Source organism: Homalodisca vitripennis, unplaced genomic scaffold, assembly GCF_021130785.1.
Source record: "Homalodisca vitripennis isolate AUS2020 unplaced genomic scaffold, UT_GWSS_2.1 ScUCBcl_6324;HRSCAF=13488, whole genome shotgun sequence".
Taxonomy (NCBI): Eukaryota; Metazoa; Arthropoda; class Insecta; order Hemiptera; family Cicadellidae; genus Homalodisca; species Homalodisca vitripennis.
The window spans coordinates 7,700-35,104 of NW_025782432.1; the positions used below are offsets into that span (position 1 = coordinate 7,700).

At 38.1% G+C, this 27,405-nt stretch overlaps 1 pseudogene; it reads left to right on the forward strand.

Moving 5' to 3' along the window:
- Window positions 1–6,124: 6,124 nt before the first annotated feature.
- LOC124373754 lies at window positions 6,125–24,044 on the forward strand (annotated as a pseudogene).
- Window positions 24,045–27,405: the final 3,361 nt, after the last annotated feature.

Sequence of the window (27,405 nt, forward strand, 5' to 3'; positions counted from 1 at the left end):
TAATTATTATCCTGTAGTCTACAATGAGTAATTCATTGTCATCAATTCGTCAAATCAACTCAACCTTCACTTAAGCTCGAATAAAAGAGCTGGAAGATCTAATGCATAATAATAATTTTTCTTTAAAACATTTCCAAGTTAACTGAAAGGTCTAAAAGAAATAGTCAAACATTTCATTCAAACCATTCTAAAATCTAAAGCATAACCTAAACAAAACAAATTTAAATTGTCTTCATGGTGTTTTTTTTTTATTTTTATTTTTTTGTCTATTAGATTACCATACAGCCAGGCCCGTACATTTCTTGTCTTGGTGTCCTCAAACTGAAATATCGCTCTGTTATTGTAGTTAGTTTTTAATCTTTGTTGAAGACTCTTTTTCACAACATTACAAAGGTTTTCCAACAATATCTCGTAGAATTTTGGATTGAAAATGTATTACTTTAATATTTGCTGCTTCCCATAATTGAATGCCCTTGTAGATTTATTTTCTATTTATTTTGTATATAAAATTTTGAATGTTTAGTTATTACAAAATCGGTCTGAGAACACTTCCTTGAGGAAGTCTTGACTTCACTCCTACTTTGGTCAGTTTGTACATCTTGAAGTTTTATAATGAATATCCTGCATGTTTTTTTTTTATCTAAATGCCTTAAGGCTGACGAAATTACACAATGAAGTCAATTTTCACTGATTTTATAGGACGTATGCTGTAAATCACGTTTGTAAAGAAGCCCAGGTTTACCAAAACTACATCGTCGGTAACGTTTTTTACATCTAGAAATACAGATGCACAACACTGTTTATTTTTGATAACATTGCTTACTATCTTATACAATGGATTATTCTATATACTTGTTTTGCTGTAGAATGCTGCATACTAGACCCAAATTTTTGTTCAGCAGTTAAATGTTGTGATTTTATAATGGGTTGCAACTTTTCTAGAAATTGTTTTTCAAAAAGTGTTGATGCCTCAGGCAGAATACTGAATTTGGTATATACGAAAAAGGTTAATATCTTTGTGGCTTTGGGTTCACTATTATATTCCACTGAGATGGCGAACACTTCTATCTTAATACGGCATTGAATAAGACTGTCAATAGTAATACATTCTTCAGAGAAAATTCCTTTAAAAACCTAGTTACCTTTAATAAGCTAAATGTTTTAAAGTCAAAACCGTGTGCCTTCTTAAGATTTAATTCCAAAATGACTGTCCTTACTTTTGATGAATTGGAATATTAATTAGGAGGACAACGTTGTAAGATTCGAGAAATTAAAATATCCCTCCATTATATATTTGTGGATTGGAAGAGCGTTATTGTCTGTTTTAAAAGGTATTTTATAGGTACAGGTTATTATTAAGTATTGATATAATGTTCCAATTTGTGTTTTAGTTGTACAAGCAAGCTCGTTTATCCTTTAAAAGTATTCACTTATCCAAGCCTATATTGAACAATAGCTGGAGTGTGATCAAACGTTTAATCTGAAGGCGGCTTACACAGTTTTGGGGAATTCCGGAGTTTATAAAATATCAAACTCTAGGAAGCCTTGTAAGATCTGTAGGCCAATAAGTGGGATACCAGTGGATTGATAGCGCTAGTTATTTGCAATCATCGTTATTAGCAGCTGTTGTCCTCTTGGCGTTGTTACACGCGGACCCCACTGTTGATGCTAGGAGTTGTATAGTCTCCTCCTGCTATAATCTTGTTCCTAAAATTACTGAAAGAAGTGTTAAAAATGTAGATGCATTACATTAAATCTTGAAGGGTGCTACACTTATGATAATGTAATTGTGTCCCTACATCTCTCCATCACCTGGCAGACTGCAACTGAGTTGTACACAGTGTAGTTTTTAATATTTGATAGAACTTTTGTTTGTTTGAAAGTAATGCGATTCAAACATGAGTAGTTTTGTCGTATGATTACTGCAATAAAGTATGGAATTCTAAAGAAGCTTTTGTAACATAGGATTCAGATATTAAAAGTCAGCATAAACCGCTCTAAAACCTTATAGAGGGTCGGGAGTAGGGGAATCGGCCTGTAGTTCTCAGAATGGACTAGATCCTTGCCAACTTTAGGAATAAGTAATAGCTTAGCGTGTTGGGAAGTGTCCAAGAGAGAGACAGGAGTTCATGACCACAGTGACCCAATTCATCGCTTATTGCCTACAGTCGGGGCCACCAAATTAGGGCGGGTGGGGTGGAATTGCGCCGTTGGCAGATTGTGCAAACATCGTGAAAATAGAATAATCCCTGAATTGTATCCATTTTAGGAGCACGATGTTGTTTGCTTTCTCCTGAGATTCTGATGACATCTTACAAGTTACAAAGATTAAAATCGTGTTATTGGCTTCAGGAGAGACTGCTGATGATAACGGTATATAATTTTTGTATGTAAATACAAAAATGTTAATTTTTAAATACTAAATACCTACAGACCAATTTTAATTCATTAACATGGTGTATTTAAACATTTCAGTAAGCCAGGAAAGTTTTTTTATTTTTTTGGTTAGGAACATTTTTCTTGTGGCAAAGTTTTAGACAAAGGTATAAACTTTATTTCTTGTTCGAAACAAATTTTTCTCAGTTTACTAACTTCGCTGGAAAATGGCGTGCAAACCTAAATTATTGAATTCAAACACGCAGAGCAAATGCGTGCGCCGTGCGTATACACACAATTTTCTACTCAACGTTTTTTTAATAGCAATACTTTACTTTCTATTATTTTTTTATCAATTACTCAACTATAGTACTATGTATTGTGTAACCATAGCGAAAATTAAAATAAATATTTTAAGTTTATTAAAAGTAACCATGCTTAAAACAATTTGTTTTGCCTTCCTTAGCAAAATTATTTTAAATATAAACATTTTAAACACGTGTAATAATAGAAATAATAAAGAAACATTTTTAAGTAATTATTATTAAATAAGTGACATTGTTAGTACTTACGGTTAAATAATCACAGTGAAATTATATGTCAGTCCGTGGTTGATTTAATCACTTGGTGGTTCCGAGTTACTTGCTTTTAATCTTTGTCAATGTCACAGTCACTGTCGCTGTTTTCACTGTCTGATGAGTCGTCTCTAAGGTTTATAATAAATGGTTCCATTATTTCATCTCTAACAATTTCTTTAGGCCCAATCGTCAGACTGCAAATTCTCACTGTGTCTCACACAATTTTCCCAATCGACAGCGGTGACGTTATCTATAGCTTCTGAAGTGAGTTTTTCAACATCTGCTAATTCGAAAGTACTATTTTCTTGTAGCAACTTCTCGCTTGACTTGTGCCCAGATAAGTTCAATCGGGTTTGTACTGGCAGTGGGTAAGGAGGCAACCTCACCACTTCATGGTCCCATGACAACGCTAGTTCGTCAAGCTCGTATTTTTTGTGTTGTTTTAAAAGGTATCACTTTTACAAGTAATTCCGCTTTAGTTTCCTTGTCAAGAAAATCAATATTTTTTCTATTTAAACCAGTCTTGTATATCTTTTTTCATCCAATTAGATGAGGGAACTTTGTCAATTTGTGCGAAGTGGTAGGGTGGCATTGTCCATAACGATGACTGTAGGTTTCTTCCAAACTTGGTAGAAGATCTTCACAAAACCACCTCTTAAATGATGTATGATTCATTTCAGCATGATAGTCTGTACCGGTTGTTTTAGATCTAAAAACCCATTTGCAACTATGGAATAAATTCCTTTTGAATTTTCCTGCATGACACACTATTAATCTACCACCTTTCCCCCTGTTGGCACTTTCAAACCACCACTTTTATCGGATAGGGTGCTAATGAATGTGTGTATGAATTTTTGTATGAATGTATGTGTGCTAAATTCTTAAAGATACCTTTATTATATAATTTTGTTTTATTTGAAATGTTCAGTAATAGTTTTATTTGACTTAAGTTCTATATTATTATATATTAGGGTTAATTGTAAGACAGGGCCTTATGGCCCTAAATTCGCCCTTTTTATATATAATACAAATAAATTTATTTGAATTTGAATTTATCAGAATGCTGCCAAATAAAATGTTTTGTGTGACTTTGGTTTACCCATGTTTCGTCTAGATACACGTGATCAACGTTTTCATCCCGTACAGATTTCATTTTCCTTAAAAATTGTGCACGTGCAACTACAATGTCCTGTCTTTCCATCAAAAATTTACGACCATCGTTTGCTTTCTTAAACTTAAACCCAACAGTGTGCAATAGCCTCCTAGTTGATCGTACACTTCCCTTGTATTCAATTTTTTCCTGAAGTTTTATTCTCACTTTTTCAGCTGTTGGAAATATTCACCTTGGTCATAAAACTCCAAAATTGTTCTTCGAACCAGATCACAATCAAAGTCACTCAAAACAGTCAGTTATTTCTCTATTGTTTTCTTGGGGACCCAGAAATCACATGTTGGTGACAATTTTTGTTCCTGGACACATCATTGAACAGAACGGAGACTTAATCCACACACTTTTGATGTAAGTTCTTGACTTTTCTTGAAGTTAATTGTTCCAAGAACACCAGGATCAGCTAAACCTTTCAGAAAATTCAGAACGTTAACTACAACACATTTAGTTTGACTATTTAAATCACTTTTTTAATACCCTCTAATCGTCTCCTTTTCACAGGTGTTTTTTTCATTTTCTCGTGAACTACCAGCTTCCTCCATTTTCAGTATGTAACTACACTCACTAACTAGTCAGACAGTACAATACGACTGGCACTGGCACTGGCAGGGTGGCGAGTGAAAGCTGCAGCGTCGGCGCGCCCCGACGCTTGGACTAGGCAACAATGTGCACACAGCGTTGCCAATTTGTGCCTGAGATCGACCGATTCTCGACCTTCCTCCGCTTCACCGGTCCCATACGTGGCAGCAGCGCAAATCCACCCACCCGCCTTATTTGGTGGCCGTGACTGTACATCAGCTTGCCTGTATTGTACAATTTCTTTGGCCGGCCGGATATTATCACAGTCTCGGTCAGAGCCGCAATGAAGAAAGGCAATCCAAAGATTTGTTTTTCCCTCTCCTAGTGCGGAGTTGGAAGACATCGCCCACAGGGAAACACTTATCCGACAACGCGTTTTGAACCTCTTCTGCGACAGTAAAGAGGTGAAATACAGAAAAGGCAAACCTTCGTGGGTTTAGTGCAAGGCAGGAAACGTGTGTGAAGAAATGAATTTCCTTTCAGTGATTACCTCACTGCATGAACTGTACTAAAGTTCGGGATGCTTATCATAGTAACAAGAAACTCACCCTTCGCCAAGAGGGCAGTGAACACCTTATCTTTCAGATGATATAGGGCAGCAGTATGGCTATGCCAGTCTGAAATACGGTCAATGTAGAACGATGGGGTCTTAGGTTGGGTAGGAGACAGCGGAAAAAGTAATGGATAAGGCGGGACTAGGAGAACGGTGAGGAGGGTCTGAGAGAGGAGCAGCAGCCTTCCTTTTCTTTGTCTTGTGGAAAGACATATTGAGGATAGTCCAGAGTATCACCAATGTCCTGAAGTGTACTCATTTTCGGGAGTCAATAACAATAGACAAAAAATATTGAAATGAATGTCGTATTAATATAAAACTGCTGGAATTAAAGCGCATCAACAATCCTTCTCTGTAACATAAAAAATACAGTTTGCTTTATTGTTTTTAGTAATACTTATTATATTCTTAATCTAAAAGTTTTATTCTGCTTCATGTTGTCGTTTTCACATCTCTTGATAACTTTTGCTGTTGGACCAAATTAATCTACTGTTATTTACAAAAATTTGGTTTGCCATTTACAAATAATAGTAATAATCGTTAGTGTGTTGTTTATGTTAAGGAACGTAAAAAAATGTTTGAACTCTTTTGCAGCTCGACAAAATTTACCAACCCTTATTCAAACGGATCACTATTATCTTTGAGAACATATCTTGAAATTTCTAATAGACTCAAACATAAGATACGAAATAATAAATATATAATATATAAATTTTAAAAGCCTGAAATAAAATGTTTCTTACAAATAATTTGTAGACTAAAAGTTAAAAGTCAATAATTAAAATGTAAAGATTAAGGTTGTGCAGCTTCATAGTATCAATACCAAGCCCAAAAATATTTAAAACATAGATGGATTTGAGTTGTGTTGACAAAGTTTACTGGTGGCCGAGTGCTGGTGATTAACCACAAAATACAAAGGGAATTAATGAGATAACCGGCGAAACAAATTCACCCATGAACTGTTTGTATTTAGTGTATCGTTTTATTGGCAATGTTTAATTGCTCCTGGATTTGATATTTATCTAGTCTATTACTTAAATGGATTATTAAGTTATTAGGGTATCTTACCTGGGAGACTTGTAGCTACCAGTATATAGCCTTCTTTAATGCCTACTAATAGTGCAGCAGAGGGATCACTTAACATGATTGACGATCTTTCAAATTTTGATCTAAAGAGTGTTAAAACAAGCATTCAAAAAGCGATATTAGATTGTTCCATCAGAGGACTTAATCACACAACCAAATGGTAAGTAGCCTATGCTTCATTTTGTTAAAACCTGTTCCACATTAAAGGCTTTATGTAGGTAATTGTTTTTTTTTTTTTTTAATATTCAATTTAATTGTTATGATATAAAACAAGAGTATCAGTGAAGTTAGTACATACAAAATTAGGAAGTTGTAGTTATGTACAGTAGTTTTGCTTATTTGTTAAACTAATGTTTGCTTTTTAGGATAATGTTTACATTGTTTGCTAATGCTCCTCTTGTTATTAAATTATTTGTTTCCCGTTTTGTTACTAATCAGATACCGCTGCCTATTATATATATATAATATATATATCAAAATTAAGATGTTCTTTATGTTTTATCATCACCATTTTGTATTTGAGTTCAAGCTAATAAGCTTCTGGAACAATAGATTTACCTTCTACAAGTAGAGAAAATGTTATGTATGTACGGTATGTATAGACGGTGCTATATCAAGTTTTTTTTATTGAGAGTTTTTAGTTCGATAGGACATTCTTTTGTGCAGCAAGTGAGGTGATAATTGTCCTCTAGCTAACAATCATGTTTTAGATAGGTTTAATATGGTTAGGTAAGTTTGTAGTATTTAGTGAACATTACTGATCAGCAGTGTGCGGGACAGCACCAGCAGCCTGGGCTGATGTACGGAGGCATTACTGTTAGTCCGTTCAACTACTAGTACTGAAAAAGGCTGCAGTGTAATAAGCAGTCACCACCATAATCGAATAGTTGATATTCATAAGTATTAAATCCTCGATATTCATGAGTATCGAATGCTCAATATTTATGTCTAACTAAAAATACTGAAAACAAAATGTCGAGCCATATTACATAATAGGTATTTCAAATAACTATTTTTGCTGGTTTTACCTCTTAAAAATTAATATATTAACGATAAAAAAACTATCTAGGCTATATAGACTATATTTATAAAATGTTACTAACAAAAATTCCTTGTGACACAGTGAATACATGTACATCGCCATTATACTTGCGGTCATTATTGAAATGCCAAACACATGATTTTATTTTGAGTTAATTTAGAACAATAATGTTGAACTGAATTACATATGAGCTTTTCAAATTGTATTGTAGTGAAACTATATCTTATTATGTAAAGCAAATATATGTATTTAAGATTATATAAAATAACTAAACTTTATTTATATATTATGTTTGAGCGGCATAATTTTTTACGATTGCTTTACATATTAAACATGTCTGGCAACATTTAAAAAATGTTCGAATGGATCACCACCATCCATTCCATCCATGCGTAGAAAATCAAATTATTTTAATTTATTATTATTTTAGAAATCAATTTTTGGTACTTTGGGATTATTACCGACCACACCCAGACATGAATCGTTATTTCACATTTCGTTTCTACTGATTACTAGATTAGCGTAGAACAATATTTCGTCAATATAAAACAGGAATTGTCTTATCGCAAAACACCTCCCCATCCTCAGACAGAGGTCAAAGTCGAGCGTCTAGTAGATAACGTGATTGCAGAGTCTCGCCGCCCGTTCAGCTGGTGCATCGCTTTGTTGTACTTCCGTGTTTTACCTCTACATTTCTCCAAACACAAAAATTCAACAAAAACAAACATTTACCAAACTAAACTTTTTATTAAAAAAACACTCAAAACTTGTTTTTATTCTTGATCACATTCCGCCACCCAAAATGCGAGTGCCTCCGGCCATCAGCGCGGGCTTCGGCAGCACCTTCGGTGCTGCCCCGCGCTGATGTCGACGAAAGAAAAACATCCCTCGAGATAGTACCTATCAGTAAAATATCAAATTCTAGAGGGGCTAATCAGAAATATAAATTGAATTGTAATGGAAAGGCAATGATGTACCGTGCAAATCACGTGATGCCGCGCGGCCTGCCGTAATCAGGATTCTCGAGAAAGATAAGATAACAGCGACAACAATACCGATCACAATACCTGGAAATGCTTGTAAGTTTGTAATTTTGTAATTGAAGAGTTGTTTTTTCGTTCTATCATGTTTGTTTCTATAAATTTCTATTTTTGTGTTCTTCATACTGGTGTGGTCGGTATAATCCCAAAGTACCCAATTTTTTTTAAATCATATTCTCTTTTTTAAAAGAAATTACTTGTAATTTTGAGAGGTTGAATTCCTACATTATCCAAGGCTAAAATTAATTTTTTTTTTAGAAAAGAGCATATATTGTTTTAGAAAGGAGCATTTTTTAAAAATTTGATTTATTTTAACCTTTTTTTATTTATTCTCGTCTTTGGATCTCTCCATCCAGTCTAATAACAGTAGTAGGCTAAAACGACTTACTTCCGACTGAATGCATATAAAGGGTGAAAAAACAACCTTACTTCCAAATGAAGGGATATGTGGAACGTAGAGCTTTGCAACAGATATAACAAGGCTTGTGAACCACTCGTAGATTCCCATTTCTGGAGGAATGAATCAGATACTCAGCCTTTGTTGCCACCTTGGTCTTGGGAATTCAAATTCCAGCTGATGTTAATAGGTCTTTGCTGAAAGAGTGGAAAGACCCAAGAACTCTTCTACAAACTGTCAGGATCGGTCACAAAAGCAACGTCTGAAGAGTTATCACGGCACCACCAGGCTGTATAAAATGTATGGCCATCTTTAGCGTCATACACTAGGAAGAAGGTATTATTTTCAACCTACGAGATCAAGTCCCTGCTGTGTTTTCTTCATCTGCTTGATGATCCTATTGGCTGTGATGGATATTGAAACCCCCAACGTAAAGGACAGGGTTGTTAAAATTAGGCAAAACTGTGTCTGGTCACTGGATGTAAACATTCACCATGATTGTTTCAGACACCTTCACCGCCAATACAAATTATCACCATCACAGACAGCTTTTATGGACCACCAGTACTGTATGTCATATATATATCCTGTTTAAGATATGTTGCCATACCCTACAACCCGTGACAGACTGCTTCTACAAGTTTGTATTCTGAAATATTGCCTTTTGCAATGTGGTTCTTAAAATACTGTAAGGATATAAGCCTTATTTTTAAGAGGAGTTTTGCTAATAAAATGTAGAATATGTAAAATTGAACCTATATCTTAAAACTTAGTTTAGCCCAGAAAATGGCCATTTTTATTTTGTATGGCATCTGACATAGCTGCCATTGAGAGTCAGCCACCATCATTGTTTGATTATCACCTCCTAGGGAGTACATATAACTTAAGGACGTGAGCAACAACCCCCTCCCCCTCATCAAAATGTGCAATAAAATGATATGAAGCTTTGAAGAAGATCAGCACTAGATTAGGTACTTTTTTGTAAGATCTAGCAATAATATTTATATTCTTTTTTGTTTTTTAAGGTGCTAATTAAGAGAAAAAAATGCTGGCCTTTTTAAAAGTTTTTGTTTGGCAACAAAATTTGTAAAAATATTAAAAACATATATTTTTAATATTAAAAAGCCTCCTCATCTAACTTTAATGTTTTTGGAGTCAAATTTAAGGTACTAAGATCCTTTGGAAATTAATGCAGTTTCAAATTAATAGCATCATTTACAGGATATAAAAACATATAGGATTTTATTTTAGTATGAATAGGCCTATAATGTTCTAAAAAATATTTTTTTATAAAACTTAATTATAAAAATGAGTTCAAAATACAAGAATAATTGGACACTAGTGTCTTAATGATCCAAAAAATGTTTCATCTTTATTTCTTGTGGATCTTTAGATGCATTAAATTTTCTTCCTGAAAACATGGAAACATTCGTTTAGTACGATGATCACATAGAATCCTGAAATCAAAGCATGCAGAACTTAACAAAATGGTCTATAACATGCCAAAATATGTTTGAAAAAAAACGTTTCTTGCATTATTCTTGTACAAAACTAAATAAAGAATAATAAAATTAAAACAAAATTTGTCCATAAAAAATTTGTTTTAGTCCATCTTAAGTGCTGAAGAGAAAGCCTGTTTTTCTCAAATAAACAACAAACATTGTTATAATTTAGGGTGAACCTTGTACAGTTGAAGGTGTGTAACAGAAATTTTATTGTTATTTGTTTCAAATAATTCAAAGATTGAATTAATAAAGAAATTTGTTTTCAGGTTGTCAGAACTTAATTTTTCACTAAAAGATGTTGAGATTGACCCTGCTGAAAGAGTTCATACAGATCCTGCAGTTTTTGGAAATGAGTACGACACTTATTTTCTGGCTAAGAGTTACTACTTCGATGTAAGAGAATATGACAGGTGAGGATAATTTTATAAACGAGTTTAGCGGTTTATAGTTTTATTTGGAAATGTAAGTAGAATTGAATTTTATTTGGTTTTGATCCAAATTTAATTTGTTTTTTCAAATACTTAGTCTCTATTTAGCTGCTTAGCGTGCATGTGAGACTCTGTTTTAATATAGGATTAAAGATTAAAAATGCGTTATAAACAAGAATTCTCTCGTCTCAAATCTATAAATGTTTTTACTACAGAAACTTCGATTTCAGTGCTAATGAATTGTCAAAAGTACAATCGTCTATTAATATTTTATAATTTAAATTTGATGTAGACTTTCTTATAATGAATGTATAATGGCAAACAGTGGAATCGCTGTATCATTAAACTGTGGTATAAAATAAAGTTTCATATGTAGCCATTTAATGATCCACAAAGCTTAAAAGCATCTGCTGCAAACTTCGCAACCCTCAGCGGGTTGTACCATATCAATAACAATCTATCCTTCCATAACAACAAGTCATTAATCGTAATATTTTGTGAAGGTTGGTAAGTCTCTGGAAATTTTATTTGTCAGGTTTGGTATTTACTGGGAAAATTTGTCTGTACATTTTGTCCATGTCCTTATCTATGATCAGCTGAGTTATGCAAAATTTTGGAAAGCAGTTGAAGTCTGCCACACATACCACTCGACGTTATAGATGAGAAAAACTTTTTTAGAAAATAGAATCTCACTGTAGGTTTTACTTCAATGCCCATTATTATGTACATAGCAACTGTATATTAAACTTCATCATTTGTATATTGACTGCAATTGGCACAGTGTACTTGGTGCGACGGTTATCGCAAGATAACCGAATCAAGGAATGTCGAGCGTGACTATTGCTCGGATGGGCAACTGCCGAGCGATTCTGTCCTTGCAAGCAGCCCGCCTACCCGGCCATTGGTGGTGGTTCTGAAGTTCACCTTTAAGCCGTTGGTCCCAAGGTTAATTGTTAGAGAGGAGCCCTAACTTTGCCTGTTAAAATAAGATATTCTTTAACTTAACATCCATAATCAAGAAACAAGGAAAAATCGTTCCTTTCTCAGCCATTTCTTGTTCAGCATATTTATTTGTTTCACTCACAATTAGGTCTGCTAAAAGAATAACAAGTATCTATGATGCTTTTTGTTTATATTTTGGGGTCACTGTCACATTCCAAACTTTCTCTTATACCATTGTAAGTGTTCCTAGTTTCCCAAATCATGTCTGAAGTTGCCATTTGTCTAGGTCTATTTACTTAGTACTGGCATAGTCCTTCCTTCAAGTTTACAAAAGTCCTCAACTTCTGTATTATCTAACCATATTAATATCCTCAAACCCACTATCACAAAAATTGGTTTATTCACATTCCACATAGGCAAAATCTAGCTCTGTCGCAACCTAATCATCATCACTGTCATCGTCATGTCAAGTAGTCTGATGATTTTCACTAGACGTACTATTTCTTACTATGAGGAATATGTGGTATTTTAACACTAAATTATACTTGCTAAAAGAAGGCAGTAATATCATAACGTTAATGTAATAACAAACTTTCAAAAGTTGCAAATTGTAGGTTTTGCAGTAGACTTATTTTCAACTATTACAAAAAGCTGAAATGTATGCGAATAAAACGAAATGTATGTACCATTTACGCAGCACAGTAATGAAAAAAATCAATATTATCGGTACACTCTGAAGTTCTATAAACATCACAAAACAACATGTTAACATTAGCTTCGCACTCATGCAAACAAGATTCAAGATCTTTATTGGTCTTTAAACACATTCAACATTGCAATGGACTTTGTCAAGTTATTGAAATATTATAAACAAACTAAAATTAAACAATTCAGATTCTACCTACTTAATCCAGTGTACCAGTAAATATAAGATCTATATAATTAATAACAACAAGAACCAAACAACTAACACTTCTATATAAGTTACCAATAATAATTAAATGACTATTAACATATTTAAACGTGGGATAAAATTTTATAAACCCAACAATAGCAGAACTGAATAAATAAATACATTGAGAGACAAAATTTATCACAATTTAAGAATTAATTCATACAATAAAATATATTAACTTTTAACCAGCACTTTAAAACGGTTTTTAAATTTGACTAAAGATACAGACCTAGCGTGTAATGGTAACTCATTAAAGAATTTAATTTTTATAAAAAAGATGACTCCATTTTGTTTTGGTTGAAACAAAAACAACTGGATTGACTGGGTAGTGGTAGTCAGAACAGCTGATACATTACATCAGATTTCATACTTTTTTCTCAGTGTCTCTACTAATGACTATTGATTTTGATATCTTAACTCATAAAGTTTCCATCAATATCAATTAAGGTTTTTTCAGGTACGTTAAAACGCATTCTCCAACGCTCAGTTAAAAACGTCCTGGAGGATTAAACGTATTGCATTTTTTCTATTTGGACCTCTGTTTTTATTGTCCAGATGTACTTATCACACGGAGAAGAGTACGACACCCGGTATGGTCGATTTCCTCCACTTGTACTCGAAGTATCTGTCACTGGAGAAGAAGAAGGTGGAGGGACATGACCGACGACTGGCCAGACCCGAGAGTGAACTCCAAGCTGCAGAGTCTCTGTGTGGACCTACGGACCGACTACTTGATCTGGAAACTCGACTGTTACATGCTGTACTTGTACGGAGTGGTTCTCAAGCGGCGGGACCTGCACAATGAAGCGATACAGGTGTTGGTGGAGGCCATCCACAAGGAGCCGTTACATTGGGGTGCTTGGATAGAGCTGGCCACACTTATACCTGACAGAGCCAAGGTTAGTTTATCCTTACTTGTCCAGCCAGACTTTACTTTTCCTACCAAAAATGTGCAATTGTTTGTTGATACATTCACTGCCGCCTCCTGTCTTCTTACAACTTTCTTACACTCCCACCCGTTTTAGTGTTTCTTTAAACAATTATAAGAAAACCATGAGAATTACATTTTTTTTAAAGCTGGGTTCTTTCCTCTTTCTACACAAATGCTCATGCATAAATATTTTCAAACAAGAAGTCTCTTTTTTTAAACTAAGAAACACAAGGTTTTTGAAAAAAAAATAAAAAGTTGACCAAAAATCATCATCATGTACTAGTTCTATAACATAAATATATTTCTTATTATTATTTGCTGTATTGAGCATTGACATTACTTTCACTATAGCTAGAAATATTTACAATTGAAATCCACTTATTTTTTAAATATTTTTTCAATGTGGAAAGTCTTGAAAAATGGTTCATTGCAATTTTGATATCGCTACACTGATAGGAAGTGTCTCTTCTTGCAGCCTTGCCTGATTGTTTTTTATTTATCAAAGAACATAATCAAAGTTATTACTATTTTGCTTTTTTTTTTTTTTTTTTTTTTTCTTCCTTGGGGCGGGCCTACTGCCATGCACTTAAGCCTCAAGGGCCTTTTGCGCACACCCCGAAAACACCATGAGGACTACCAGTCTACAACTTCAGCAGTTCAACAAACCGCCGAAAACAACCTATCAAGTCCTCCTGGGAAAACTCGCCACCCCTGTTCAAGCTACCAAAGATGGCATACCGCTCTCTTGCTATTGCTGGGCAATCAAAGAGCAGGTGCTCAGCAGTCTCCTCCTGCTCATTACAACCTTCCACAGAGCGGATCCTCCTGAAGGATACCAACTCTGTGGTAGATGCTTCCTTCAGGTGACCATGCCCCGTAATGAGACCAATGACCTTGGAAGACATTGATCTGTTTTAATGAGAGAAGGTCCGAGGCCACCTTGGAGGAAGGTGACTGTAATACCATTCTACTCACTCTCAAACCCGGATGCAACCTCCACCTTCTCCCATGCTCCCGCGCGAATCCATTTCGAGACAACCCTAGAGGAATTCACACCTTGGAACACCGCAGAATGGTTTGAGGGCCCGTCATAATTGTTGCTGAGCCCTGGTTGGCCAGGGCATCAGCTCTTTCCGTTCCCAGAAATCCCCTTATGACCAGGAACCCAACAAACGGTTACATTGTTGATTCTGGCAAGGGAGGAAACGGTCTGATAGCAATCCCAAACCAGTTTGGATTTGATTGCGCAAGAATCCAGCGCCATCAGCGCTGCCTGACTTCGATAGCTGCCATAACTGGGAGATCACAAGAGTGACGGTCCAGCTACCAAAAATTGCTGTTCGTTTAAGCGTTACCCAGGGAGCACGTGTAGCAAGCTACGGACGCGAACAACTTCACCCCCCAGACGTGTGATTGTGGCGCAAACTCTCAGACAATTGAGCACATTGTAAACGACTGCCCTTTGCGATTGTTTTCTGGTGGTCTGGCTGGTCTGAGTGGTTTAGAGGATGGGTCTCTAAACTGGCTCAGTAATTTGGATTTAGCTTTGTGACGGGAGATTTTAATATTATTTTTAAATTTATGACTCAAGAACTTTGTTCTTACGTACTTTTTAATAATTGTAATTTTTAATTTATTTATTTTATGGATAGCTGCCTTTGTCCCCCATACGATATATATATATATATATATATAGCGCTGCCTGACTGTCCGTGAAAAATGTTAATCGTCTTGCCCCTATATCGCAGACGAAGATTCTCACGAGCACATTCCATAATGGCTGCGACCTCCGCTTGAAAGACTGGTCGGATACGGACCCATAGGAACCACCAGCTCCCTACATGGTCTCACTCCAGAATTCCAGCACCTGTGCCGCTTTTTTGTTTTAGAGCCGTCTGTGTACCATTCGAGCTCCGCTGGTGGAAGAGGTTGCTTCCCCTCTGACCAATCATCCCTTGAGGGCAAAATAATCCTAAAGGGTTTGTCAAAGGAAAACTTTTGTGGCATCTGATCAGAGATCATATGCAAAACATCCTCCTGTATCAGAGTGCCTAATTCTGCAGTGCCCAACCGCTGCAGCCCGACCAGAATCCCGTCTGCTGCAGACAGTAGGCACTCTTCCTGGCCATAGCTCGAATGAACAATGTCCAGGGGGGCGAGATTAAGACAACAGTCCAGAGCCGCGCCTGGCGCACTAGGAAAGGCCCCTGTGATAGCGAGGCAGGCCATCCTTTGGATACCTGCCAAACGTGCTACCACCGTTTTGGCTTCCATTTTTGGCCACCATACGACAGCTCCGTACATTAGTGCAGGTCTGACCACGGAAACATAAAGCCAGTACAAGAGCCTCGGCTTCAGTCCCCAGGGCCCACCTATCACACGTCTGCATTGCATTAGAGACCACTTACCCCTGGCAATGACCCTTTCTAGATGAGGTCCCCAGTTTTAGAACCCTATCTAGGATCACGCCCAGGTACTTGACCTCAGGCTTCAGCTCAACGGGTGAGCCTTTAAATAGAAAAGGACCAATGCCCTCCATCTGTCGCCATCCTGGTAAAGGCAACCACGGCAGCCTTGGTGGGGTTGACGGTGAGGCCAACCTTATATCACACCAGTTTCCCCACCATGTTCAGAGCAGCATTGGTCAATTCCGTGATTGTTGTGTTGAACTTGCCACTCACAAGAATCACAATATCATCTGCGTACCCTTGTGCAAAGACACCGCTGCTATTCAAAGAATTCAGCAGGTCATCCACAACCAGGTTCCACAGAAGAGGAGAGAGAACGCCGCCCTGCGGACAGCCCCTCGTAGCCTTTGCACTAACACTTGCTCCCATGAGGGTTTGAAACAACAACCCTGTCCGTGAGCAAGGCCCCTATCCAGTCACACACCTGACCATCAACGCCACGTCCCGAGACCGCATTGATAATCACCTGAGTGGCTGTATTATCAAAGGCACCTTCAATGTCTAAAAAGACTCCTATGGCTACCTCTTTTTGCCGGCCAGCGTCTCAATCCTGCATACCAATTGATGCAGGGCCGAGTCGCATGACTTTCCTGGAGTGTAGGCATGCTGGTTAGGATGCAAAGGTCGCTCCAGAAGAGCTCCCTCCCAAACAAACCTGGCAACCATTTTCTCCATGGTTTTTGAGAAGGAAGGAGGACAGGCATATCGGCCTGAAAGACTTCGGCCGATCCATGCCCGCCCTCCCCTGCCTGCTTCGGTATGAACACCACTCTGGACACTCTCCAGGGTAGTGGGATGTACCTGAGAGGCCACGGAGGCTCTGAACAGTCTGCACAGCTGTGGAAGGAGAATGTCCAATCCCCGCTGCAAGCAAACCGGTCTCACCCCGTCGCCCCCAGGAGCCTTGTAAGGAGCTGAATGAGTTAATAGCCCACTCAATCCTACTGAAGGTAACAATACGGTGCGCCAGACTCCACTGCGAATGAGTGGCGCGACCCGCATGTCTCCCCTCACTTTCGGGTGGTTGTTCACCCTCATGAACAATACAGTCCAGGAAGTGTGTTCCCATCATGACTTTCAGAACTCCTTCCGGCTCAGTAATGGTAAACACCTTGATCGTCCTTGAGACTACCAAGCGGCGAGATGGGATTCTTTGCCAATAGCTTTTGCAGCCTTGCACTGCCCTGCACACTGTCAATATCGGTGCAGAGCTTCTTCCAGGCTTAACCTCTTAAGCCGTACGAACCTTGCGGTTGTACAGTGCAAGAGCCTCGTGGTAGGTGTCCCAAGTACCCCAAGTTTTGGCTCTCCTGAATAGAGCCCTGACCCTCTTCCTCAAAGAGGCCAATTCAGAGCTCCACCAGGCTACCTTAGATCTGTTTTTGTTTATAATCGGGCAGCTGAGATCGAAGGAGCCGACAATCGCAGAAGTTAGACCGTCAGCAGATTCGTCAAGCTGCGCCGCGCTGTGAATCCGTTTCCCATTAGTGGAAATCAGAATCCAGGCCGTGCCCTGAGGTTTTCCTTGTAGGATACCCAGTTTGTGTTCCTCGGATTCCTATACTGAACTTTTTCCAGCAATCTGTTCACCGATCTTAAAACAGATGTGAGCATGATCAGAGAGGGAAGGCTTCGTCAGACACATGCCAGCCATGCATCCCGACCAGCCATACCCTCCGACATCATGGTCACATCTAGCACCTCCCTTCTTGTCCTCGTGCGAAACGTGGGCACATTTCCCACATTTGCGATCATTAGACTACGGGACATTATGTATTCTAGAAGTAACTTACCTCTGTTATTAGTGTTGGTGCTGCCCCACGCCTCGTTGTGCGAGTTGGCGTCGCATCCCACCACCAGTTCCGCTCCACTCCTCCCAACATGGTCCACCAAGGCAGCCAGTTCCCTGGAGGGCGTGGACTCCGCATCATCATACGGTAGATATGATGATGCAACTAGCAGGGCTCGTCCAGTACCAGCCACCATCAACCTGACTGTGGCGAGATCCCTGCAACAAAATTCCAGAACAGGAATGCTGTCCACCTTGTTGCTTACAACAATACATGTCCTGGGCCATTTTCAACCTGGGCACTAAATATTTTCACCCCTGTCATTGAAAGCCCTGATATTTTTCCCTTGCTGATCCAAGGTTCCTGTATCAGAGCCACGTGAAAAATCTTCCGACAGGAAGCGTCTGCAGAATACAGCCGAGGCAGCCTTATTGTGCTGCAGGTTGATCTGAAGAACCTTGATCCCCATGATCAACCGCGCCCACCCCGCACCGCGCCCTTCAGCTGGACCTGCTCCACACCAATGAACACCCTCCAGCCCCTCCCCTTAAAGAGTGGTTGAAGACTGTTCATCTATTAAAATTACAAGAGTTCTGGAATCTCCCGTGTGGACATCTCCAACAACCCTCCAGTCCGACACAGAGATCCCAGGCATTCTGTTTGTTAATGGCCTTGAGAATGGTCGCAGAGTCCTTCCCGGCCATGGGAACCATCGACCCTTAGGAAGACCTTGGTAGATCTTATGAGGTCTTTGTAGTCCCCACAGATCACCCCCTATTCCCCCAGGGCCACTGATCCCCAGCCCCGGAGCCAGACCTCGCAGCCAATCCCTGGTCTCGTCATTGCCACAGAGCATGACGAGAGCCCCCTTTCGGGGAAAACACCTTTTGAACTGCAGGCACACACCCTCTGCTGAGAGTACCTCGTCGAGAATGCGCCCCCGAAGTTCCATAGCCTCCTCCTCTGAGAGGCGCCTCTCAGGAAAGTTAGCAGGGACCAAGACTAGCTTATGTCCCGTCAGAACTTCCCTTGAATGTTTCTTCTCCAACCCCTCCTCCGTTGAGGGATTGGTACTCGTCGCATGCGCTGCTTGCTCAGGAGGTGCGGTCGGGCGCCTCTTCGGCAGGGGTTTTTTTTCCGCCGAAGAAACCGCCCGAGCGCGCCCTCTCTTTCCCAATAGGAGTAGAGACCGCACCTGCAGTTGCCTCCGGTGCTGCCTCCCTCTGTCTTTTCATCTTTCTTCTTTCATTGGCCGACCTCTTGCCCGTTTGCCTCCTCCATTGGACTGTCCGGAAGCCAGGTGTCCATGGACTCAACCCTTCCGCTAGCATCATCGAGTACTACATCGTCGTCGATGGTGGTAGCGCTAGAAGAACAGGCAGATACGTCCAAGGCCTGGGTGCCGGATGCAACTGCCCGTTTGCAGTTCTTCCAGATCTAAATCTGTTGGTGTTTTTTTGGTTATTTTTAAAAGACTCCATAAAAGGTCCCACGAGTACCGAGGAAATAAACAGTCCACCCAGCCAGAGCCCCCCGCATGACCAGGTAAGGCTATTTACGCTTGGGGGGGCGCCCAACCCCCAAGGGCTCCGTTTAACGACGCACAAACCCCTGCGCCATGCATCCCCTTAGGCACGGGTCGCTTCACACCGTGGGATTGGGGTGCCCTCAGTCAAAAACAAGTTTTTGTGTGTGGTGCGATTCCAGGCGGACCCGGACTGGCACCACTACTGCGCGGCGCCGAGGGCCGTCACCGCGCAGAGTGCACACTCGAGACACTACCCTAAGATCCTGGGGTTTTGTTGACAGCAGGGCCACCTCAAGCAGGACGCTAAATAGCGTTTATCCGGGCCCAACCATTGGTTAGATGGAGTTGGATTCGGATCCCCCTTCGGTCCTTGAGCGACACCTTGGCGGTGCCGCCCCTGGAGAGGTACTTTCCCAGTTCATTTGGGATTGACCCGAACTAAGGTCAGCCCGTCTCCTAGACCCCCCCTAGACTATTTTGCTTACATTTGTTATTTGAGTAAAAAGAAAAAAAAACAACGTCAACAAACTACTTGCTCTCTAAGAAGTCCATCGGTTATAAAATCAGGATCATTATCTGTGTCCACCTTGGAATAAATCATTACTTTCACTGTCACTTGAAAATCAGAGTAAACTCTTCTAGCACTTGATTGTCTTCAATACTGTCACGATTTATTGTATTTATTCACAAAACAATTGTTGTAAACTAAAGTAATAGCAAGCAAAATAATAACAATGTAGTCGACGAATTACCAGGACGACAACAAACGGCCGCCGCTACACAAGGCAATGATGCGTTTGTAAATAAACCACTATTTTTCCGATATTCTACATGACTGCCAACAAACATTTCATAGAACGTAATCCATAGAGTAACAAATAAAAAACATGGAAATAGCAAATGACTATGCCAAAATCAAAATATTTTAAAATTCATATTACTGTAAAAGTTGGCACCGCCAAAAGACGTTGTCAGCAGTCTATAGAATTCTATGTGCGACTTCAAATGACATTGTCAGCAGTGAAAGTGGTAAATGGCTACTCTGTACATTAGTTCTTAAGTGATTACATAAAGTGTAATAAGACACTAGAGAAAGCGAAATTCATTTCATATCAAAATCCAACATCTTAAGCTTAAGAAGCTTCTTGACTAAGTAGTTATTATTCCAGAAGCAATACCAAACTACATTAGAACATGTAATTGTATTGTATTTTGTCAAATGTAATGCTACTTTTATTTACTTTGATTTATGTTTAATCTACTATTTATATTGGTTTTATGTTGATGAAGTCTATTGTAACAGAATTGTTATCTAATGACAGATAAAGAATCTGAATCTACACTGAGAGATCTAGCTCATAGTCTGTAGAAAAAAAAGACAAGGAATTAGATCATAAAGCTTCACTGAGTGCATTTTCTTCTAAATTGTTGAAAAATCCAAATATAAATAAGTTATCCATATTTTAAAACACAATGTAGCTATGGTGGGAAGGTTTGATTGAATGTGAATGTTGAGTTTAGCCTCAATTTCACCTTCCGTTTAGTGTGAGTGTCTGAAATCTGACACAGTTACAGTTCAAGGACTTCAAGCTGCGCACGTGACCTTGACTGATATGCGGGAGGGGTGGCGGGATAGCATTATGCACTGCATCCCGAAAACTTTCCTGTGACTCATGGGTAAAACCCTCCTTTTAGGAATCGTATTGGCCCAAATAACTCATCACACTCGCTAAAATCAGGTCTTTTGTGACAGTGCTGATTGTGGTAGAATTAAATAAAAAGAGAATACCAAATAAATAACAGCAATAATAGGACTTATCCTTGTTTTTCAGTTGTGTTATAGTGTTGTTTATAACGTGTTTTTGAAAATAACGTATATGTTCAATACTAAATCTGCAAATCAAAATCGTGAGTCGTTAAAAGAGATTGTTGCGCCTTTCATCTCAGCGGGCTAGCAACGTAAACGCAACCCGCCACAAAACAGGTAGCGTTTTATTTGTTAAAAGGGTAGTAATTGGGCCTTACGAGCACAGCAAAATTCCTCCAACTGTATAGGGTTGACTCTTTGTTGTTCCCACCCCGTGCTTTTGAGTTGTGTCTAAAAACATAATCATAATACACTCCAATGTGTACCTGATGAGACAATGAGAAATACCTCTTCATCTGGATTACACCAGATAGCTGGGTAACTAGACAGAACTCCTTTATAGTCTAGGGAGTCTCTGATGACAAAAACGATTTGAGTGTCTTTGTTGCCAGCTATTCATGGATCTTTTCAGACAGACGTGTACTCCACATTTCAGGAGTCCATCTGTACCAGTGACAGATTTTCAGACACTGCACTAGCGGAAATTGAAATGTAAGCTAAACTCAGTATTTGCATAGTAAATTAGAAAAGGGAGTTAAAACATATTATTAGATTGGTAATTGGATGATAACCTTCATTTCTCTTAACCCTTCCCACGCCTTAGACGGATATATTAGAACGCCATACCATTAGTATGGTATGGAACGCCATTGGCGTTTTTGTCATAACAAAAGCTCCAATTACAGTTACATTCGATATTATATATTATGTCCTCTTTTGGTGTTTTAGTTAACTGAAGGCCTTTGGAAATGCCCTGTGCACACTTCGTGCTTATCGCGGTTCCCAAAGAAAGTATTTATAAACGACCTTCACTCTGCAAGCAGGGAGACGGGAGGGCCCCTTGTTTAACTCCGACCGCCTAATCATCAGTTTTTTTCTGCGTGTCCTACAAGGCCATAACCAAACATAACCGTGATGTGTATTACTGCTTTCTCTGTGATTAGTTTGAAATATTTATCTTGTTTTATAGTAAAATGTAATTAAACTTCTTCAGATCAATTTCATTTTATAATGAAATTGAAATTTACATGAAATTTAACAGTTGTAAATAAATCTTTTTTATTTTTATAAATAAATATGTTAATTTTAAGTAAAATGCAATGTTTTATACTTTTTTTCTTTTATCTTTTATAATTTTGTAGGTATAATAATAATTAGCTTTGAACTTAAAAAAACAAAAATTTTTACTTGTCTTGGCATTATAGGAGAGTTAATAGATTTATTAGTGGCGTGCAAAGGGTTAATGTCTCCAATTCATCACTATTTTCTTAAGTAGTTCCAAGAAACTGTATATCATTTATAGTAATAAAAATTAAAATTAAAAGAAACCTTGTTCATTTTTGTAATGCAATAATTAATGGTAATGAAGAGTACACTTAATGTGTTGTTCTCGTGTTCCAGTTGAGGTCTCTGCTGCTACCAGATCACTGGATCAAGCAGTTCTTCCTCGCCCACACGTACTTGGAACAGCAGCTGAACGACGAAGCGTTAGATATCTACGGTCAGTTGCAGAGTCAGGGTTTTGGCCAGAGCAACTACTTACTTTGGCCCAGACTGCAATAGCTTACCACAACAAGCGAGGTAAGTCAGTATTCTACTCCTGCAATTTGGAGTCAAAGTGACGGACGAGATCCAGACAGGTTGGTGATGATGGAGCTCAAAACAAACTCTTTGCATCATTTCGACATCAAAGACACTAGACTACAAAAAAATGTAATCTAGATGAAGAGGTGTTCTCGTCCCATCAGGTGCAAAATTGAGTACACTACGATGTTTCAGACACGATCCCAAATCAGGGGTGGAGGCAACCGAGTTTTCTACATATAACATAGTTATGGTTGGAAGGTTTGATTCATTTGCGTGTTGAGTTCTGCTCATGCCTTTTGCTTAGTGCACCTCTTCGTCTAGATTACATTGTTTTCATGATGCAAACGGTGTGGTAGTACTCCTTCTTGAGCGTTTGACTTTGTGGCAAGAATTCGTGATGCACTATGCCATTAAATTTAAAGAACTCAGTCAGTATAACCTTCATGTTTGACTGCAGTTGTTGAGTATTTTTCGGTCTTGGTGATTGAGAATGCTTTCCTCTGGAATAACTGTCCCAAATTTGGAAAAAACTGATTTTAGTACTTGTAAATACCATGAGAATAAATTAATAATATTTAAGTTTTCACCAACCTTCACCTACTTCTTCATACGGAGCCAGAAGGACTATTTCAGTTGGCATTTTAAATACATTTTAGCTCATGCTGTAAATTTTTTAAACATTCAGGAATGTTTAATGTAGTCATGAGGTTATCAATTTAGTAGCATTTTCATTCATCAGGTTCAGTTGATCTCAAAATATAGTTTTACACTTGTTAGTAAGTTTCCCCCTGCTAAAACAACTGAGTTATAAATTCTCCGAAAATAAAACTGAATTTTGAGAATATAAAACCAAAAGTCAGTTTATAATTAATTGATTAAAAGAAGAGGAAATATCGAGTATCTCGCTAAGTGGATAAGTAATTCATTACCGATTTATTTCACTAATGTGGGTACTAAATGTAAAAAGAGACTTCTGATTCCAGATGTAGTCAAGGCCATTTCAACATTTCATGAACTGCGGAAGCTGGATCCACTCCGATTGGAACAACTTGGACACCTTCTCGAATTTGCTCTACGTGAGAGAAATGAAAGTGGAGCTTGCGTACCTAGCTCATCATGCTTCTGAGATAGACAAGTACAGAGTGGAGACTTGTTGTGTCATAGGTAATGTCAAACACGTGTTTTTGTGATTTAACCCTTCCTACGCTGTAGACTTTGACCGAAACGCCAAACACGAGTATATCCCGTATTACCACCATTGTGTCCTCTTGGAAGAGTTTTTTTTTAGTTCACAAATGACCTTCTAAATGGTAGGTAACCATGCTCTTGGTGCTTCAGTCACAGTTGATAAGGAAGGTATTTATTAAAGACGACACTTCACTCCCCTGGCGAGTGGAGGGGGGGCACCCTTGTCTAGCACCACCCACCTGCTTGTCCTGTTCTGTTCCTAAACAGAGCCATAACCAAATATATCCAATATCTGCCCAAATAGTAAGATAATATGACTGATCACCATTGTCTGTGGAAACCTTAGATAAGGAATTGCTAATAAATCACAAGGTAGTTTTTTTATAATTTATAACAGTTTTATTAGTTTGTGCTAACCAAGAAATTTTTTAATTTTAGCATTAAAATTCACAGTATAATAAATTTGTTATTTTTAGATTCATATCAGGTAAATATGCTAATTTTAACTGTAAATTTCCTGGTTAATAATTTTTGTGTGTTTTACTTTGCTTATAGATATATTTGTAATAAAAACATTAGATTTGAACTTAAAGAAAAATATATTTTATAGAATGTCTTGGTCTTGGGCATTATAAGGGAAATCAATTAATTTTTATTAGTGGGTGTTGCAAAAGGGTGTGTTAAGTTAAATTTTTAACCGTTTTAGAACCGAGAGGCCAATACATTACAATGTTCCAAAACTTCGTAGGCAATTAGCTAGTGTGTTTTCTTAGAGTTGTAAAATTCAACCATAATTTCAGAAGCCCAATAACAGTTAGGAAGCTGTTTTTAATAACGGAAACGATGCCTTGAATAAAGCAAAATAATGTTAAAAACCCATTTCCAAAAGTACTGGCAAATGACCTGTTGTATTATTGACATTGAGTGGTGAAATGGAGATTCTGTGCTGAGTTACGTATACCACAAATGTGGGAACACGTTATCCACAAAAACACTCGAGGATATAACCCAGTTTTTGTCCTTGAAAATAGATAATAAGACATGATCCTCAAAAAATTGCATCAGTTGAATATGAAAAATATTTAATATATTATTAACATAAACATCTTCGTTAGGTGGGTAACTGCTCGTTTATTTCGAATTAGTCAGGTTTTACTACCAGCTATTTTATTTAGCATTCTCTTGAAGTGCTGTGGAGGTTCTCTGCGCAGGTATTCTAGATTGATGAACCCCATCACTTAAAGTGGCCTCCTGAGATGGAAGTTAGATGGTATAAAGAGTGTTTTGTGGATGTAAACCTTTGTATCCGTTTCTGATGCATGGAAGATTTCTTCTTGGGATAAACAGATAGATTACAAAAGTGAGAAATGTTGAAATTTAAAAAAGAGTTTCTTGTGTAGCTCTTCCTTAATTGGAAAGTCCCTGCTCAGGCATCTTATCTCATTATTTCTTTTCTTTTCTCATATCATCTTACTCTCATTCTATTGTAGATGAATGCTCTTTCAATAAAAACCAAAGGTATGAATAAAAAAAAATATCCAGATCCCTCCCCCATAGCAACTAAATCCATCATCACCAAGAGTGATGATTCAGATAATGCTATTAATCTCATGCTGTCGTCTATAACGCTAGTGGAGCTGGGTCCCAAAAGCTGAATCTCAAATCCCACTGAATCTTTCAAAAACGGAGATTCTGATTCAGATAAAAAAGAATTGAATGAATGGGATTCGAAATTTGAATCTGCAGAGGAATCTACCGTCCCGCATAAATTAACCCTCTAGAGTGGGCGGTCCATTTGTGGTTCCTCAGTGGCAAGGGCAGAGGCCCGTTTTTGGGTAAATTGCCGTGACTCGTTAAACTTTATTTTTAGAAACATCAAGATAATCTAAAGTGAAAACCTAGTAAACATTATATATTTTTTATTTTCCTTATGAACTATAGAATAAAGAATAAATATAATATTTGGTGCCTTAATCATTATTATTCAGATTAATATCATTGTAGATGTGTCCAAAAAAAATTTTTTTGAAAAAATATAATTTTTTTAAGTTCTACTGTCCGTTCCGGTCAACTTTTGTATGAAACTACTGGAGCTACAAAATAAATGTCAAATTCACAGGAAAATATACAAAAAAAACAATTTTATTCTAAACAAATTACCTGTCTTAATCACATTTTCTTTTCTATTTAACAAAGAACAAAAAAGTTAAATGGTGAAAAATACTAAATATATGTATAAACTGGTTTTTTTACTTACCCGGAGTCACTAGAAGGGGCTTGGTCCCCTTTTTCCTCTCCAGTAGTGTAGAGGCCTATAATAGCTATAATAGTGCTTAGTTTTTGTCATAGCACAGTATATTTTCGTAACATTATAAAACCGGAATTGTCTTATTTATCGCAAACCCTCCCTCCCCTCCCTCATCCATCAAGAGATCAGAGGTCAAAGTCGAGCGATCTAGTAGGTAGTCAACGTGACTTACAGATTACTCGCCCTGCCCGTTCAGGTCTGGTGCGGCCGCATTCTTGTACTTTTCGTGCCTGAAGTGTCCTGGTCGAGTGCGTCGTCTTTGTTGTACTCTCCGTGTTTTACTGTGTTGTGTGAAAATAGATTAGTGGATGGGTGAACACCTTGAGAATTTGGGGATCTTACCCACGGAGCGACAGAGTGGGACCATTCGTTTTTTCTACAAGATCATGACACTAGTTGCCTACATTCAAAATATGCGTTGCGGTCCGGCAGTTGCTGCAGCTTGTAGAGGCGGAAATTCACACTAGACTCACTCATCCTTCGATATTGCTGCTTTCTGGGCGTCACAGGAAACCCATTAACAATTAATAATCATTGTAAGTTCTGTAATTGAAGAGTTGCTTTTTTCGTTTCTATAATTGTTTTTTTTTTTTCTATAAAATTTAATTTGTTTGTGTTCCTCATACATGGTGTAGTCGGTATAATCCCAACAGTCCACATAACCCCAACATTTGTTCCATTAGCAAACGAATTACCCATAAACCCATTTACCGGTCACGACAAAACAACGAGATAAACAATAATATACTGACAGATAACAGTACACGCAAAGTCGTCAAAACAAAAACAGTGGACGAGATGAGTAGACATGCTGGTTCTCCCCTCGTCCTGCCCGCCAGGTCAAACGAAAAACCGTCCGGAATCATTTAAGCCAGCAAACATTAGTAACATGAATACACCACTAATAACCTAATATGATCATGTATAGGAAAAATTTTCATGGAGAATACGGACATAGTTCATAACTAGTCCTTAAAAAATAAATTGGACGGTTGATAGGAGCAACGGCCTTAAATGTGACAGCGGACCGTCTCAGGACGGCGCTTGGCCACTTAGAAGGGTTAATTTATCGATAGATTTTTTGTTCAT